We start from the raw sequence: 17328 nt of genomic DNA, 5'->3' as shown, positions 1-17328 counted from the left end.
ACTGCAATTCTAATACATGTCGACAGGTGATTGCTGGAATCTTTATGTGTTCTCAAGATTCTTTAACAAAAGTTCACTATCTAGAAAGTGCTCTCATGCTCACTTTCTCTCTCCCTTCTCTATATATTAAAATCTGAATAAGATACAGAATTCTTCAAAATCAATTCCTGAAGTCATGCACTTGAGAACGTGAAATGGGTATGTACCTAAAGTATATTCGAATGCCTCAATTACTGGCCCCACCTGTTGGCATTCAATTAAGCTAGCCAGTCTGATCCTATCCCAATGTGATTCAGCAAAAAACATGAAACAGTACCATTAATTATAGAGAAAATCTTGCTAAGATAATAAAGCTGTGTTCTATAATATCGATTATTTTGAAGCTATGCTTGATCCTTGAAAATTATGCATGTTGTTTTCATCAGCAGGGACCTTCCCAAGTTATACAAATTAAAAAATATATATATATTCTAGAATAGTAGTATTTTCTGTGTGGGCTGGGAAAACATGAAAAATTAGCCATAAAATATGTATTTCTTAGAACTAGTCTCATTAATTTGACTGGCACAACATTCTAATCATTTATTCTTTAAAAGACAATGAAGTACAATTGTTTTCATATCAAGTCTTCCCAAAGGATTTTCTATAATACATAATTGTCAGTTTCACCTAAAGAAGGAAAACTGGGAAATCAATCTTTGTCCAAATTGCTCCCCCAACATAACACATTTTTTCTTTTATTATTTACACTCACACAGCCTTTTGCTTACTACCTACTAAACACAAGTGCAAAATTCCTGGCCTGAAAAATGAAAAGAAGCAACATAAATACTAAGCGAGGGACATGAAAGATCTACCTAGATGTTTACTTAATCTTTTGAACATTCTTATTTTGGTGGGCAAGTAGGCACAAAGGGGTGCTGAGGAAAAGAAAGGAAAATGTTTTAAAACATGAAAATGTTATAATGCTTCTTTATGGTGAAAAATATAATGTGGATTGCATATATTATCTCTGATAAAACAGATTTCCATCTACACTAGAGCTCCCCTGTGGTTGATTTCAAAAGGGTGACTCAAACAGAAAAAACTGTTTTGGTATATTTGTGGTGGAGCCATTTTATGAAACCAAGTTAGGTGAGGATTGAAGGGAGCAGTTTCCTGATGACAGCGAAATTTAATCACCTTCTTCCTTCTTTCATAATGAGCAGGATTAATAAGCAGCATTTTTCCATGAAAGGAGAGAAGGGATAGGAGAAACAATGGTGCAGCAGTAGGAATATCAGGTCACTACTTTCTGTCAGTGTCTTTTAGCTTCTTCAAATACAGCAGTGCAGGAAGTGAAGTCCATGTTTCCCTTCCCAAGATACAGGGCATCCCCTGGGCAAACTCCCAGCCTCTCCTTTAGGGGAGCCAAATGACATGCTGATCTTCCACCGCCCACAGGGATAAAATATTTCATCCTGATAGGAAAGCAATGAACATCTTTCCCATGGACCATTTGTTCCTCTACACTAGGGTTTCTCAACCTTGGTACCACTGACACTTTCACATTGTGGGGAGGCTGGCCACGGCATGGAGGTTCAGCAACACCCTTGGCCTTTACACTCTCCAGATGCCAGTAGCACCTCTAGTTATGATAAAAAATGTCTCACCTTTCCACCCTGTAACCCAACATCCTTCCCATCCTCACCCCATGAGAACCACTGCTCTAATCTCCAATTGGGGATGACAATTTGTTTTTAGGAGGAGAATTTCCCCTATTTTGGCACAGTACTTGGCACATAGTAAGGTATTTCATAAATGTTTGCTTACTAACATCATCATACTGATGTCTTAAAGGGTTATTATTACTAAGCCTTGTGTTAGTGAAGACAATGGCTGGGAGTGAGAATGGGAGAACTATCATCTTACCTTGATGGTGATTAATTATTAATCTTTCTGTGCATTTAAAATATTTTAATATTGTAGCAACCTCTCTCAAGCAGTTGAAGGAAAGAGACTGGAGCTGGGGTGCCCATAGAAGCAGCTACAAGGCCAGTGCTGGGCAGCCTGATGTTTAGAGAAAGGCTAATCTGTAGAGGCCAGATAAGGAAATATCTTCTGGACCGAGGGGACCCATACCTAGAAAAATTAAAAGAGTGCTTTGGAGAGAATGAGGGAATCCTTTTAAATCAAAAGGGGTGTCAATTTGAATCAACCTTGGATCAAGGTCTATTTTATGCTTGCATAGAATGTTAATCAGCAAAGTGCTTTCACATAAGATTATTTGACCCTCACAAAAGTCCTGTGAATCAGGTAGGAAAAAATCTTATTAACTCCATTTTCCAGATAAGGGAACTGAGTGTGTCAGTAAGAAAGGCCAGTGACTGGTTCAAGGCCAAAGGGTAATATCTGGCAGAGCTAGAACTGAAATCCACATATTAATTCAACATACATTAACTCATTTCATTTCCATCAGAACTATATCAAGTATAAACATTTATCTCCTTTTTATAAATGGGGAAACTGAGGCTCCTGGAAGTTAAGTAGTCCAGGTTTTCTGATACCACTGATCATACCTCAGACAAGGCTGGGTGGTGCTGATTCCTAAATAAGAATAAGACACTATTATGGGATTATTTAGGAGAGACCAAAAAGTATACCTGTGTAAAATAAATTCTCAACAAGTTACACTCCAGCACAGACTAGCGACAACTATGCAACTATGACTAGTGCCTTTTGAAATTATTTGAACCTTTGTCACTTCCTCAATGCTCACTGTGTTTGTCAACCCTGTTTCCTGGTAGTGACCAACAATAAAAACTTCAGTAAACGAAGTGGGCTTTGCATCTTGTTTAAAAAATGGGGAGAGGAGAAAGGAACCCAAGGGAAAAAGCAGGGTGTCACACTAAAGCAAACTGCTGGTACCATCAGGAAGAAAACCATGTATCAGAGGTGCGTCCAGACAGCCTAGCGACAGAAGGCTTCACGTACTCCCTGAAAAGTGACAGCCGAGAAGAAACTGCAGGGCAGTATTCCTGGCTGGGGAATGGGGTTTAAATACAACCTCGTCACCACCCCCAGAATGATCACTTAATTCCCCACATCTAGAAAATGTCTTTTAAAAGACACAACTCAGGATTCCAACATTCTTACTGTCCCTGCCCATGCTTGGCCTGTATTCAACTCTTAGATTACCAAAGTTCCTAAAATGATAATACACTTCTCAGAAAGCAAGACTAGAAATTCCCTAGGTTTAACCACTGAAGTCCCGAACAAAATTCTGCAGGAAGCAGCAAATTCAGTGGGATTACATAGCTCTTTGGAACAAAAACATCGGATAGAAGTATATTCATGGGAAATTCTATCATTTTCTAAAGTCAGCATCCAACAACGGCAGTCAGCTCATGCTTAGGCTATGCTCTTTCCATAGTGGCTGACATTTACTAGGTTCTGTCTCTGTGCCAAGCACTGTTCTAAGCACTTTACATGTATTAACTGATTTGATCCCCAGAACACCCTCATGACGTAGGAACTATTATAACCCTCATTTTATAGGTAAGAAAATTAACCTTACAACTCAAACTGTAGCCAGCACTCTGGAACTGCTGAGTTTAAAAAAAAGTACACGGAGGGTGGGGTGGAGAGAACTACAATGGGAAACTAAATTAAACAACAAACAAGAAAATCCCCCAACTCTTTTCCTTTAATAAAGTATTAAAGAGTGAGAGTTTACATAAATGCTACTGCCCTAACATGGGAATAAACTTCTATAATACTGACTAGCCATTTAAATTTTCTCAGTAATTCAGTCAATTGTTTAAAGCTGAGTTTAGAAGTCCCTTGGATAAAATTTATACTTGGAAAAAACAAATAAAATAGATTTTTTCCCAACTACTTAAAATCTATAGTACCAATCTCAGAAATAAAAAAATGGAAGACTAAGTCCATGGTCACCTTTTTATGTTCTGCAAGTAAACCATATGCAGTTTATGGGCCCTTCCAAAAAAAGTATTGTATAATGATTATTCTGAACAGTTAAATTACTCCTGGAAATAGAATAATCTGAGTTTTCTCTAGTCTTTATTTTTATTAAAACACTGACCAAGTTACATGCACTTAAAAAAAGGCAAGAACAACAGTCTCAAAGTATCTCCTCCAAGATATTTATTAATCATATACAGGAAAATAGTGACTTCACAGTGGGAGAAACCTGGCAGATCTTAACCAAGTGACTGAGGCTAACGTGATCTTTAATAAGACAATTTGATATCATGTATCCCTGATTATGATACACTGAGGACACATCATTTCTGTAGTATGTTGCCAAAAAACGTTTAACCTCAATCTAATCACGAGAAAACATCAGACCAACCCAAAGTGACAGACATTATACAAAATAACTATCAGTACTCATTAAAAGTGTCGAGGTTGTGAAAGACAGGGAAAGGCCAAGAAACTCCCAGATTGGAGGAGGTTAAGGAGATGTAACAACTACATGGCATATAGAATCATGAATTGGATCCTGGAACAGAAAAAGGTCATTCATGAAAAACTGGTTAAATTTGAGTATGGTCTAGTTTAATTAATACTGTAGTATTGTACTAATGTTAATTTCCTGTTTTTTTTTTTTTTTCTTGAGGAAGATTAGCCCTGAGGTAACATCTGTGGCCAATCCTCCTCTTTTTGCTGAGGAAGACTGGCCCTGCGCTAACATCCGTGCCCATCTTCCTCTACTTCACATGTGGGACACCTGCCACAGCATGGCTTGACAAGCAGTGAGTAGGTCCGCACCTGGGATCTGAACTGCTGAACCCCAGGCCACCAAAGTAGAATGTACGAACTTAACTGCCATGCCACCAGGTCAGCCCTTAATTTCCCGGTTTTGACAAATATACACTGGTTATATAAACTGTTAACAGTATAGGAGGCTGAGTAAAGGGTTTATGCAAACTCGTTGCATTATTTTTCCAATTTTTCTGTAAGGCTAAAATTATTTCAAAATAAAAAGTGAAAAAAAGAATAAAAATAGAAAACAAACAAAACAGCTCTTTAAATTTAATAAAAGGTATTAAAAAATGAACTCAAGGGGCTGGCCCCATGGCCGAGTGGTTAAGTTCGCGCGCTCCGCTGCAGGCGGCCCAGTGTTTCGTTGGTTTGAATCCTGGGCGCGGACATGGCACTGCTCATCAAACCACGCTGAGGCAGCGTCCCACATGCCACAACTAGAAGGACCCACAACGAACATACAACTGTGTACTGGGGGCTTTGAGGAGAAAAAGGAAAAAATAAAATCTTTAAAAAAAAAAAAATGAACTCAAGATTCAAAGTTTGCCTTCTCTCAGCCTTCTCACAACCTATAGGTGCAGGATTTCCAAGATGTGCTGGTCCTGTTGAATCACAGTGCCTGCCAGGTCTCATGCTCTTTCTCTGACGCGAAACTGCCCACCCACAGCTCCCTTGGTTAGCAAAGTTGTTACTACACAAGTGTGGCCACTCATTGGACTAAGCGATACCTAAACCAAAGTGATCCATCTACACACTGACCAGAATTTGGCAGAACCATTCCTCATGAGTCTTTCTTTAAAAGAAGGCAAAAAAAAGTTATGATGTATGAGGGCAATTTTACTATCGAAGGTCTAGGTGGTTTTATTGGAAAATACTCTGTATATACAGTTATATCACAGCTTTTGAATTAACCCTGTACACTGAAATCTTTAACAGTATTTGAATTTATTTGAGTTCTGTTTACCTACACACATGAATTCTGGTCTTAAAGACTTTACGAAAGGGAACAGAAAAGAGAGCTGAGAGGAAGAAGAGTTAGGAAGAAGTAGCCCTGGGTAATTTTGATACATTTCCTTAAAAAAGAATCTTGAAAAGTGAGAAAGTCAAATACTTTCTTGAATTATTCACTAATTATTTCATTATGATAATGTTTTCTTCAAACTAGAAGAGACACTTGTGAAGGATGAAGCTACGACTGTGCCTAGGGCCAACCCTGAGTACTCTGGCCCTTGACAGTCATGAGGGCTATATCCGGGTCCTTCATGAATTCTCGATCTACAAAACCTGTTCTGTAGGACATGATTTTCTCATGCTATAAAACAGTGACAATATTCTCCACACCTCTTAGGATGTGTCACCAGGACTGAATGAGAACAACAAAGCTGCACTGCGATTTGGATGTTGGGCCATCTGCTTGGTTCACTCACTAGATATACAAGTCATAGACTTTTGAGTCTCTTGAAATTATTCAAACTGTGAGAGTTAAACCAGTGATTTTCAGGGATCTAACATAATGTTAAAAAAAATCAAGTATTTCTTAAATACGTGATATGTACTTAGACATACAAAGTAGGTCTTAATAATACTTGGTTAATTTATGGTGATGCTGCCCCATCACTTAAGGCTTAACTGTTTTCTCAGAGATTCATCTTTATTTCTCAGTAAACAAATGTTTATAATCTGTTCTTTGCAGATAACTTTGGTACCATGCAGAAAGTTCTAGTTTCCCACTGCTTGTAATATAACAGGACCTGAAATATAATCAAAGGCCTCAAAAATCACTGCAATTAATTTCAAGGTTGAATGCTATATATGTTTGATTCTCAATAGGGGAAATAAACAATACATCTAAATCAAATAAGATTTCATGTATGTATTCCCTGCTCTTACTCAGAAGTTAACTTTAATTCTTTTATAGTTTCACAATTCCATTATGAGCTCTATTAAAAAGGAATGAGAAAAGAAAAATGTAGTTGGAAATTCAAATTACAAATGAATCTCCAATACTGTTCGTAACAGTAAAGCTACCTACCTAAAGAGAAAAACCTTATTAAAAGATGACAACTATTACTAATCTCACTAATGAACAAATGTTTCATCTTATGAGTTTTAGTTTTCTCTTTGGTTCATGGAAAGTTCTCAAAAGTAGCAGCTAATCTTTCTTTGACCAAATCATAACGTTTTCCTCATAAATTTTTGTAGCAGTAATTTAGAGACATTATGTGTGGGAAGTTAAGAACATCTATTTTTTAGCACAGTGAATATTTTAAATCACTCAGTATGTTATTTCTATTTAAGTCTTCTCATTAGGAAAACGATACATACATATAGCTGGGTTGTTTGTACAAATTTCCTCTCTCCACTCTGATTATTGGCATATTATCACATTACAAATACCCCAATTAAGTATTATTATAAATTTTTCCTCCTAATCTGCAACTTTTCTCTTGTCACTGACAACTTCCATGTTATATATACACGAGAGACTGAATACTTCCTCCTCACAAATAGATTAGAAAATGTGATAAAAAATGAACACACATTAGTGGGCAGCATGTCAGTATCCTAGCAAACAGATTCAGTTTTTCATGAATTTCCTATAAAAAGAAAAAAATCTTAATTATGACTTTTCTTTCAATGAAAAAATGCTTCAGAAAAGCACACTGCTGGGAACTTGACTGTTGATTTTTAACAGAAAAAGCTCCCCCCATCAATTATCAGATCTACAATTATTAATCCTTTCCCATCATAACTGAGGAAGAACATTACTTAAAATCCTTATAAAGCAAGACTCTCAATATTAAAAAAAAATTCTTTATAATATTTCCCTACCTTGTGAAAATGTTTAAATAGTAAACTGTAGTTATCTCAAAGGCCTAGATCTCTTCGAGAGCACCTCAGGAGATAATTTATGGTCAAAAAACTAGATTCAGAATACACTGTCAACAGCTAACCAAAGTACAATGACAGCATCATCATTCTGGCTACCAAATGATTTCCTTCAGAGAGCAATATAATTCTCAAATTTCATCATTCAAAAGAAAACAAAGAACAACATTAAGTTCTAAAGCATGTAAAAAACTAAATATTGTAGCTTGGACTGGAAAAATACTACAAATAAAGAGTTTTCAGTTTTCTGTTGACCAATAGTCAAGAGGCAATAAACACCAGCAGTTATTTTTCTTATGCTTTAGGCCTAATGGGAGGTGAGATTACCAGTGTAAAGCCTCCCTAAAAACATAAAAGCCTTGGAGCTTGAGATTTATTTAACTCTTTCCCTAAGATGGAAGGAAATGTAATTCATACATAACACACTTCTAAAGCTCAATGCGAAAAAATTAAATATAAACAATCTGATTAATTTTAATTGAAATCATCCCTTTTAGAACCCTACCTTTAACCTGAAGCACTGACAATGTGACACTTAAAATCAAGCCACAGAACACCTACCTCTTTATTCCATCGCTATCATACAAGCTAGATAAACAATCTTCTCACCAGAGGATAAAATCCAGATAGTATTAAAGCATCTTCTAATTACACTTGGAATCACACACTGAATAGCTGCTCAGTGTTCTTTCACTTAAGCACCTCATAATGTGTGTGGGTGGGCCCGTGTTATGCAAAATAGGTAAACACTATATAATTCTAGATTCTATTGGCTGAAGTGAGAATTCACTTCTCCCTTACCTCCTCCCTGAAGAAGTCTGTGGCCCAAAAGGGAAGAAACGGAAGTAAGAGGGAAGCACAGAACAGTTTTTAACACAGGCTTAATTTCAAGTTATGGAATAAGGTACTTCAAAAGGGAGTATTCTATTTCTTAAAACGCTGACTGAATTAACTATAAAAATGCTCTATAAATGTCAGAAGTATAACAGATACTGAACTACCTTTTCATGATAGTGCAATAGCCTATTTTAACAGAGTAGTATAATTCTCAATCTGTTAAGAAACACTCCATTTTAAAAAGCAGAATCAATACAATTCATATGTAAAGAAAGAGTGCCCTTTTAGCACTATCAAATGAATCCGTTTTTTGATCTTGTTATATAAAACACTGCATTATCCCAGGCATAATAAGAACAGGTGAACATTCAATCACATTTTCAATTGATCATGCTTGCTTATTTCCAGCTTTATACTTTAAAATAAAATAAATTAGGTTCATCTGGTGCTCCTGAATGGGGAAATGATCACAAGACCCAGAGGTGAGTTGGGACTGTACAAGCTTCATCAAACAGCTACTGAAGGCACCCTGCTTATTGACTTCAGCTGTTCTTAGACTGTCCTACTTGTAAGCTTCATTTGAGAGGTTACTGCCTGCTACTTCAAATTCCCCCATACCTCTTCTTGAAAAAGAAATGTTTTCGTCTGGTGAAGGGTTGTGCATGGGACTAGTCTACTCCTCTACACAGCCAAAGGTGAACTTGCTTTGTGCTTAATTACATTTAAGATTTTTTTTAAGCATGCTAAATTAAGTTACAAGAGTAAATGCTCGGTCACACCTTTTCAATAAGCTACATATACAAACCATTCATACTCTTCACCCATTAAATTGTTGTTCAACTTGAATCTGGGGGCCGATATCCTCTTACATAAAAATACTTTTTGTGGCCCTAAGTCTAATGATACCCTGTCACCTAATGCACTGGCACAAAATGAACCCCCCTCTATCACACAGCTGCAAGTTTACTTCTGTTGCTTCCCACCATTCCATAGCTGTGTCACATCCCGAGAAGAGGTTCTTCTGTAAATCTGCATAACGTGCCTTTTGCTCATTCTGCTGGCAGCAGGCCCACTTAGTTTACTGTGAAGTAAATGGGCTCAGGTACCTTGCTTTTGTCCAGTGTATATACACATCCAGTCCAGGAAACATATCTGTAAAAATGATCTGGGCATACTCTAAGATTTGGCTCTTTAGTGATCCTGCCTTGTCATGTGATTCTAGGCTGATGAAATTGCTCAAGAAGCCGGACATGACAGGGCCAACACTCATGTTGAACAGAACGTAGCTGTGACTGACTATGCTTTAAACTTGACTCCACAACAAAACCTGAGGACTTGCTATTCTTTAGATCAACATACTGACTCTCTTAATTCTGGAAGTGTATTTTTTGCTCAACTGCTATGCAAGATATCAATGGCTCATATGCTATCACCATGAACTACCTTAATGATTTAAAATAGAGCATTAAGAGTATAAGAATTTCAAGCTCTGTTTACACCAAGTAATCTCAAGTTCTGTGTATTTCACGCTCTGTGTTTGTAACAATAACCTCCTAAGGGAATATATTTTTCTTAAAGAGCTCTAAGAAGACATTAAAGACAAAAATCTTCATATTTTCTGAGATTTACCAGCTATTTTTATAATGTGACAAAGACCCATATTCATAAGGGAGAGAAGAGCTAGAATTAAACTTCTAAGCTTTTCTTTCCCAGTCTGAATTCTGAATACTTGTTTTTTTAACTTTCTTTTTGCTTTGTACATGTGCTTTATTTACAATAATGTCTAATTAATAACATCACGGAGACCAGTCAAATAGAAAAACAAAATTTTAAGAAGTTTTCTTGGCTGGTGGGAATCAAAGTAACCAAACTTTGGCAAATGGACCTGAATCTCAATGACCTTTCCCCTAATTAACTCTTCTTCCATATCTGGCTGGGCTTAGAGGTGTCTTAAACTTCCTTGTCTTCATCTACTGTGTCTGAACTTATATAGGCAATGATCTCAGTTGAGTTCAGGGACCAATGATAAAGTTTCATTATCTTGAAAATTTTTAACTATCATTCCAGAAAAAAACTAAACAAAACAAAGTACACTTACCTCACAATTTCTAGGCCTTTTCAGATGTTTCTTTTCTTATCGCCCTATTTTTCTTCTTATTAGTCGTAGTCTAGGTTTTGATTTCACCTTTGGACACAACTGATCTCTGAGAGCTTCTTCTATAATGATCTCTGAATACTTCCAAGGATGCAATCAAGGACTCATTCCTCAGTCTCTAGCCACACCCACAGCAGGTGTGTAAATTATTTCCGTTCTTTAGTTCCACGTCACTGGTGACGCTTAGGTCATGTTCCTCTAATCCATAAGGAAATTCACAGGGATGGCTTTGGCTATTTGATAATAAGTCTTTACTGAATATTTACATATGCCCAATTTTTTACTTACCAAATCCATGTAACTCCAATCCTTTTGAGGAAAAGGTACATTGGAGCCTATAATTTTTCAACAAGGCATAATTCTTCTTTGTTGGGGAAGGAAGAAGAAAAAAATTGCTGGTATTACTGTAGCATATAATCTTATTTTAAAGCTGGAAAGAACCTTAAAGAATATCCTACTTAACTTGCTCAATTTTCCTTTCAATTCACTCATTTTATGGATGAGAAAAATCTATTTCCAGAGAGGGTAAGTTATTTGGTGAAGTCATAGGGCTAAGGAGTGGAGCTAACTAACAGATTTTTTGACTTCTATGTTAGAGTTTGTTTCATTAGTTTTGGAGGCAATACCACAAGCACTAAAGAACACAGTAGTCAGCCAACAAGGAACTCATACCTTGTACTGTGTGAGTATTACCACATGAGATGGCCAAGTATTATACCTTGAGCTCTGTTCATTCCTGTGTGTTGTCATAATTTTATACCATAAAGAGAAAGCTGAAAATTAGACAAAAGAAGTTTGATGATAGACATACTAAGGAGATTTGTTTCTTTTTGTTCACCAGATGAACCATGCCTCCTCGAATTAGCTGATCACACTCCCACTTTGTGGGCCTTGCAAACCTGGAAATCTCCTTAAACAAATCAAAGAAATCTAAATGTCAAAAGTACTGCCATAGATAACCCAGAGAATGGGAAAAAAATTTGCATATCACATATCTGATGTAGATATATCTATATCTAGATAAGATATATAAAGAACTCTTGCAATTAAACAGTAAAAATATAAATAACTCAAATAAAAATGGTAAAGGATCTGAATAGACATTTCTCCAAAGAAGATATACAAATGCAATGATGTACATGAAAAAATGTTCAACATCATTAGCCATTAAGAAAATGTAAATCAAAAACCACAAGATACCACTTCACATCCACTAGGATAGTGTATAGGATAGGAATAATCAAACAGACAGATAATGACAAGTACTGGCAAAAATGTGGAAGAGCTGCAATCCTCAATCACTGCTGGCAGAAAGTAAAACGGTGCAGTTACTTTGGAAAACAGTCTGGTGGTTCCTCAAAAGATTAAACATAAAGTTATCATATGACCCAGGAATTCCGCTCCTAGGTATATATCCAAGAGAAATGAAAATATATGTCCACACAAAGACTTATGCATGAATGTTCACAGTAGCATTGTATTCATAATAGCCAAAAAGTGGAAACAACCCAGATGTCCATCAACTGCAGAATGGATGACCAAAATGTGGTATATCTAATATAATGGAATATTATTTGGCAATAACAAGGAATAAAGTACTTATAGATGCTACGACATGGATAAACTTTGAAAACATTATGCTAAGTAAAAGAAGCCAGTCACAAAGGACTACATACTGTATGATTCCATTTATACGAAATGTCCAAAATTTTGCAAATTCAGGGACAGAAAGTAAGATTAGTAGTTGCCTAGGGTTGGGGTGCAGGGTGGGGAACAGGGGATTGAGGGGCGGGTGATGGCTAAAGGCTATGGGGCTTCTTTTTCAGGTGATGAAAATGTTCTAAAACTGATTGTGATGATGGTTGCCCGACTCTGACTATACTAAAAACCACTAAGTGTCCACTTTAAGTGGGTACACTAAGGTGTATAAACTAAAGCTTAACAAAGCTGTTATACTACATAACAAAGCATTACCTTAAAAAAAAAACCTGCCATAGACTCAAGATCACTGGATGCTGGCATCCAACTGGAATTCAAATACTGATCCTCTGAAGAACAAAAGATCAGAACTTAGGCAACTTTAGAACTTGCATAAGTTTAAAAATTCTAGATATTGTAACTCCTACTTCTTCTTGAACCAGAGAAACTGAGGGAAATAATCATTTGAACACTCTACAAGATACACGTTTTCACAAACAGAGCTGAAGACCTTCCCAAACCAACTGCTTTTTGTACCAGAAATTAGAAATGCCAAGCCTGCGAATTTCATAATCTCATATTCTGTTTCAATCTAGTTTTAATTGCAGACCTGGGTTCTTTGGTCTATGTTTTGCTGACATCTTATATCACCTTCAATGAATGCAACTGAGGGGTGTCTTCTTCTAACAACAACCAATTCATCAATTCTCTGACGCCATCTCGTTGTCCAACAATTCAATTCTGACACTACCTACCTGGAGTTAGCTTAGATCCCACAAGTTAAAGGGCTCAGTCCCACAAGGTTGCCCCACTTCAGATGCCAGTTGAAAGTCCCAGGCTGCTCTTACTTCTGACCAACAGGCTATAAATCAGGTATTCCCATGTCCCTCTCCTCATGTTCCATAATTCACTAGTATGGCTCACACAACTCAGGAAAACACTTTACTTCTGTTTACCAGTTATTATAAAGGGAAACATTAGCTAGAAATATTATCTTATAGTCCTGTCTGGTTAAATAGCTAAAAATAGTTTAAAAAACTGGTGTTTCTAGGTTACCAGATGATAGTATCTCTCAACAACAGGATTATAAAGAGCCACTCTTCTTCCAATATTCTAGACTAGTGCTTTCTATTAAATGCTTATTAATGATTTTTCTACTAACAATAGCAATGTGGGCTTCTCTGCAGTTTAATTAACTTAGATGTTTGAGCAGTTTTCAAACTGAGGGCTGTGATCTCTCTACTTTTACTTTTGTGCACCTAGTGTCACTAATAATGCAATTACCAATCAAACAAATACCACTGAGCACTCGCTCAATGCCAGAAGCTTTGGGAGTATTCAAACTAACGCAAAGGTATGATTCCCTACACTACCACTCAACTTACAGTTATGAAAAAAGGGAATAAATCAATTAGTCCAACCCAAATCAGTATAGGACAGGTACCATTTTATAGCAAAAGACCATATACTATACGATGTCAAAGTAAAGTGTTACCACCACGTTGGTGGAAGAGGATCCGAGGAAAGTTTCACAGAAGCAGGTGTATTTGAGTTGGACCTTGGGAGACAGACTAGATTTGCCAAGTGGAGACAAGGCATTTCAGGTGGAAGAAACACCACACATCAAGATTAAAAAAAGGCAAGGGGAAAAAACCATACTGTGTGCTCAAGAAAGGGTGAGTTAGCAGGTTCCCTGGAGTAAAAGGTTTGGTTAGGAGACCAATAAACAGCGAGTCTGTGGATATCAAGGACCACGTCTCTACAAGCTCAGACACTATCAGCAAGCACTGAACAAATGTTTAATAACTGAATGAGATGCAGTTGAAAGATAAAGAAGTAGAGATAGTGGGCCTTAAGAGTCAGGGTAAAGAGACTGAACTTTACTCTGGAGTTAATCAAAAGCCTTTAAGCAAGGTTTCAAAAAGGGGAAGAAAACACACATGCATTATCTACTATGTAGCAAGTACCAAGAACTTTACATTTGTTAAACTCAGTCTTTACAACTGTCTAATGACTGATCAGGAAATCAGGCTAAATAATTTGCTCAAGGTTATTTAGAAACTAAGTGGCAAAAGTTGAGATGTGATTTTAAGCACATGTCCTTTCTACTGTTCTACACAGCAAAAGACAATCAATCAATCACATCAGGGTCAGAAGATGTCTGGCAACAATGTCTAGGATAAAAATAAATTAAGTCAAATCTAAACTTTTATTCCGTTTATTACTGCATTATGGTAAAATGAGTTTTTGCCAAATTTGGGCGGAAAGCTGGGATAGTCTAACCCAAAATATAGGCTGCAGTAGATACACAAAATTACTTTGGGGGACCAGCCCTGTGGCCTAGTGGTTAAGTCTGAGCCCTCCACTTTGGGGTCCCAGGGTTTCGCTGGTTCGGATCCTGGGTGCAGACGTGACACGACTAATCAGGCCATGCTGAGGCAGAGTCCCAAATGCCACAACTAGAAGGACCACAACTACAATATACAACTATGTACTGGGGGGCTGCCGGGAGGAGAAGAAAAAGAAGAAAAAAAATATTGGCAACAGACGTTAGCTCAGGTGCCAATCTTTAAAAAAGAAAAAAAATTCACTTTGGGCATTCTTGGGAAATCATCTCTGAGAAAGAGGTATCTTTCCAAACAGATTAAACTGACAGAAGTTAATCTGAAGATGGAGAGGCGAATATATGCCAAATGCATTAAGACAAAATGGATGATGTAAACCAAAGAAAGCCACAAAAGACACAGGCAGTATGGTTCATTTTCCTAGTTACTAATTCACGTCTTGGTAATTTTTTACTGTTTATTTATGAAAGTCTCTATTGATGGATATAGAAGGCTGCTGTGGGCTCCCTCAGCATTTGTGAATCTTACTGTTCAATTTCTCCTAGAGAGAAGGCTCTTTCTCTAAGGAAGGCTGAAGACCCTTGGGGTCACCAGACAGAAAGGGGTTTGTACCTTTCCTCTTTCTCAGGTTGAATGGCTCAAGAATGACCAATAATGTGGCTCTCTCCTCGAGTGAGATCAGTTGCACACATTTTTCTCGAAGGCAAGTTTGTAAAAGAAATAAGAAACTGTACATAAAGCTGAAGGATGCTTATTAAACTAGTGGCTACCAGGGGAAAGGTGGGGTGGGGGGTGGGCACAAAGGGTGAAATGGTGCACCTACAACACGAATGACAAACATTAATGCACAACTGAAATCACACAAGATTGTAACCTATCATTAACTCAATAAAAAAAAAAGAGGGGACAGATGAAATGAATAAGGCGAACTGATGGAAGTGGTCGAAGCTGGGTTTGTCGTACTCCTTTCTACTCTGGCGTGTGTTTGGAAATGTTCATAATAAAAGTTAATTTTCCAAGTGTAAAATAAAAAACTAGCCAGGACAAAACTGAGCAAAAGGAATGTTTGATGTTGGCTACGGTTTTCATATTTTTTTTTCTGCTTTATCTCCCCAAATCCCCCTGGTACATAGTTGCATATCTTAGTTGCAGGTCCTTCTAGTTGTGGCATGTGGGACGCGACCTCAACGTGGCCTGATAAGTGGTACCATGTCCACGCCCAGGATCTGAACCGGTGAAACCCTGGGCTGCCACAGCAGAGCACACAAACTTACCACTCAGCCACGGGGCCGGCCCTGGTTTTCATATTTTCAAGTATTGAGAATCAGGACAAATCTGACTAAGGATGAGTTTACCTATAGGGATGAGGAGCTGGGTGGAGTGAGTTGAAAGGAAACTAAAGAAATCACTCATCAATTATGATTTTTGATATTTGTACACCAAAATATAAAACCTCACTTAAAAAATATTCTGTTCTGTGTAAACAAAAAGTAGGACAATTACTGATTCTCCTTTATATCTTGACAATAGAGAAAATCTCCTTATACCATATTTTTCCAACAATGGATAGACTACCAAGACCAGAAAAAACATTCCCTTAAAGCATATTAATCTGCAAAAGCCCAGGTTGTTACATAACCCTTTTGTTGATATTTATTAAACAACAACAACAACACAAGGGAGAATGGAAGCACAAAACCCACCAAATTCCAAGCCATTAAGAGTTGATATGAAGACGTTTCAAAGAGGCATGATTCTATATAAACTTGGTGGCAAACTATGCTTTAGCAGATTATGACATCACAGCAACGTTTCCTTCCTAAACAATGGTAAATGAGTCAGGTTGTTAACACTGATGAATATGGCTTGAATTGGAAGGGGATGCCTTCTAGAACTTTGTTGTGTTAAAAATATATACATTTAATGCTGTTTTAACCATTTTTCTAGAAGTCTATTTCCAATGAGACCTTGACTGCAACACCTGCAATTTTGCTAACCATCGTTTTTTTCCTTATTGTCAACGGATTACTGTAGATGAAACTGGAACTAACCTGGAAAATCTATGTTGTTGCCGCCTAGAAGTCAGAATTTAGCTTCCCTCTAACTACATTTGTTAGGACTGACCACTAGACAGGAAAAGGTCCTTTTTTCACATTGATTCTCCACCTTAGTTTATTGACTTTTTCTCAGTCAACCATTTCAGATAAAAACAGACTCCTCCCATTCACATCATTTAAAATCTATATTCTAGGGGCCGGCCTGGTGGCATAGGGGTTGAGTCTCTGTACTCCACTTTGGTGGGCAGCCCCGGGTTTGTGGGTTCGGATCCCCAGTTCAGACCTATACACCGCTCATCAAGCCATGCTGTGGGGGTGTCCCACATGCAAATTAGAGGAAGACTGGCACAGATGTTAGCTTAGGGACAATCTTCCTCACACACACACACAAAATCTATATTCTATACTCCAGACACCTGAAAAGAAGGAATGCTGTTAAATTGAGTTCACTTTTAAGTAATTTCAGCTCAGGCTAATACTGAGTAGATGAAAAATATCAACCAGCTTTCTTCACACTCAAACCTGAGAACCTATTTGTATCAAAATTGAGATACAAAGGTGTGTGTGTGTTGTGCGGGGG

At 37.4% G+C, this 17328-nt stretch overlaps 1 protein-coding gene across 2 annotated transcripts in view; it reads right to left on the bottom strand.

The window, feature by feature from the left end:
* Positions 1 to 17328, bottom strand: part of PELI1 (pellino E3 ubiquitin protein ligase 1) — a 55450-nt gene that overhangs the window by 18293 nt on the left and 19829 nt on the right. The window contains exon 1 of one of the 2 annotated variants that reach the window (XM_046661358.1): positions 10592 to 10612. The exons of the other annotated variant lie outside the window; for it this stretch is intronic. The gene's annotated coding sequence lies outside the window, so the exon portion shown is untranslated. Of the gene's footprint in view, positions 1 to 10591; positions 10613 to 17328 lie in introns of those variants that run through there. 2 annotated transcript variants of the gene reach the window in all.

Source organism: Equus quagga, chromosome 5 (genome assembly GCF_021613505.1).
Source record: "Equus quagga isolate Etosha38 chromosome 5, UCLA_HA_Equagga_1.0, whole genome shotgun sequence".
Classification (NCBI taxonomy): domain Eukaryota; kingdom Metazoa; phylum Chordata; class Mammalia; order Perissodactyla; family Equidae; genus Equus; species Equus quagga.
Note: the sequence above shows the minus strand (reverse complement) of the source record. Positions and strands in the feature narration are given on the sequence as shown.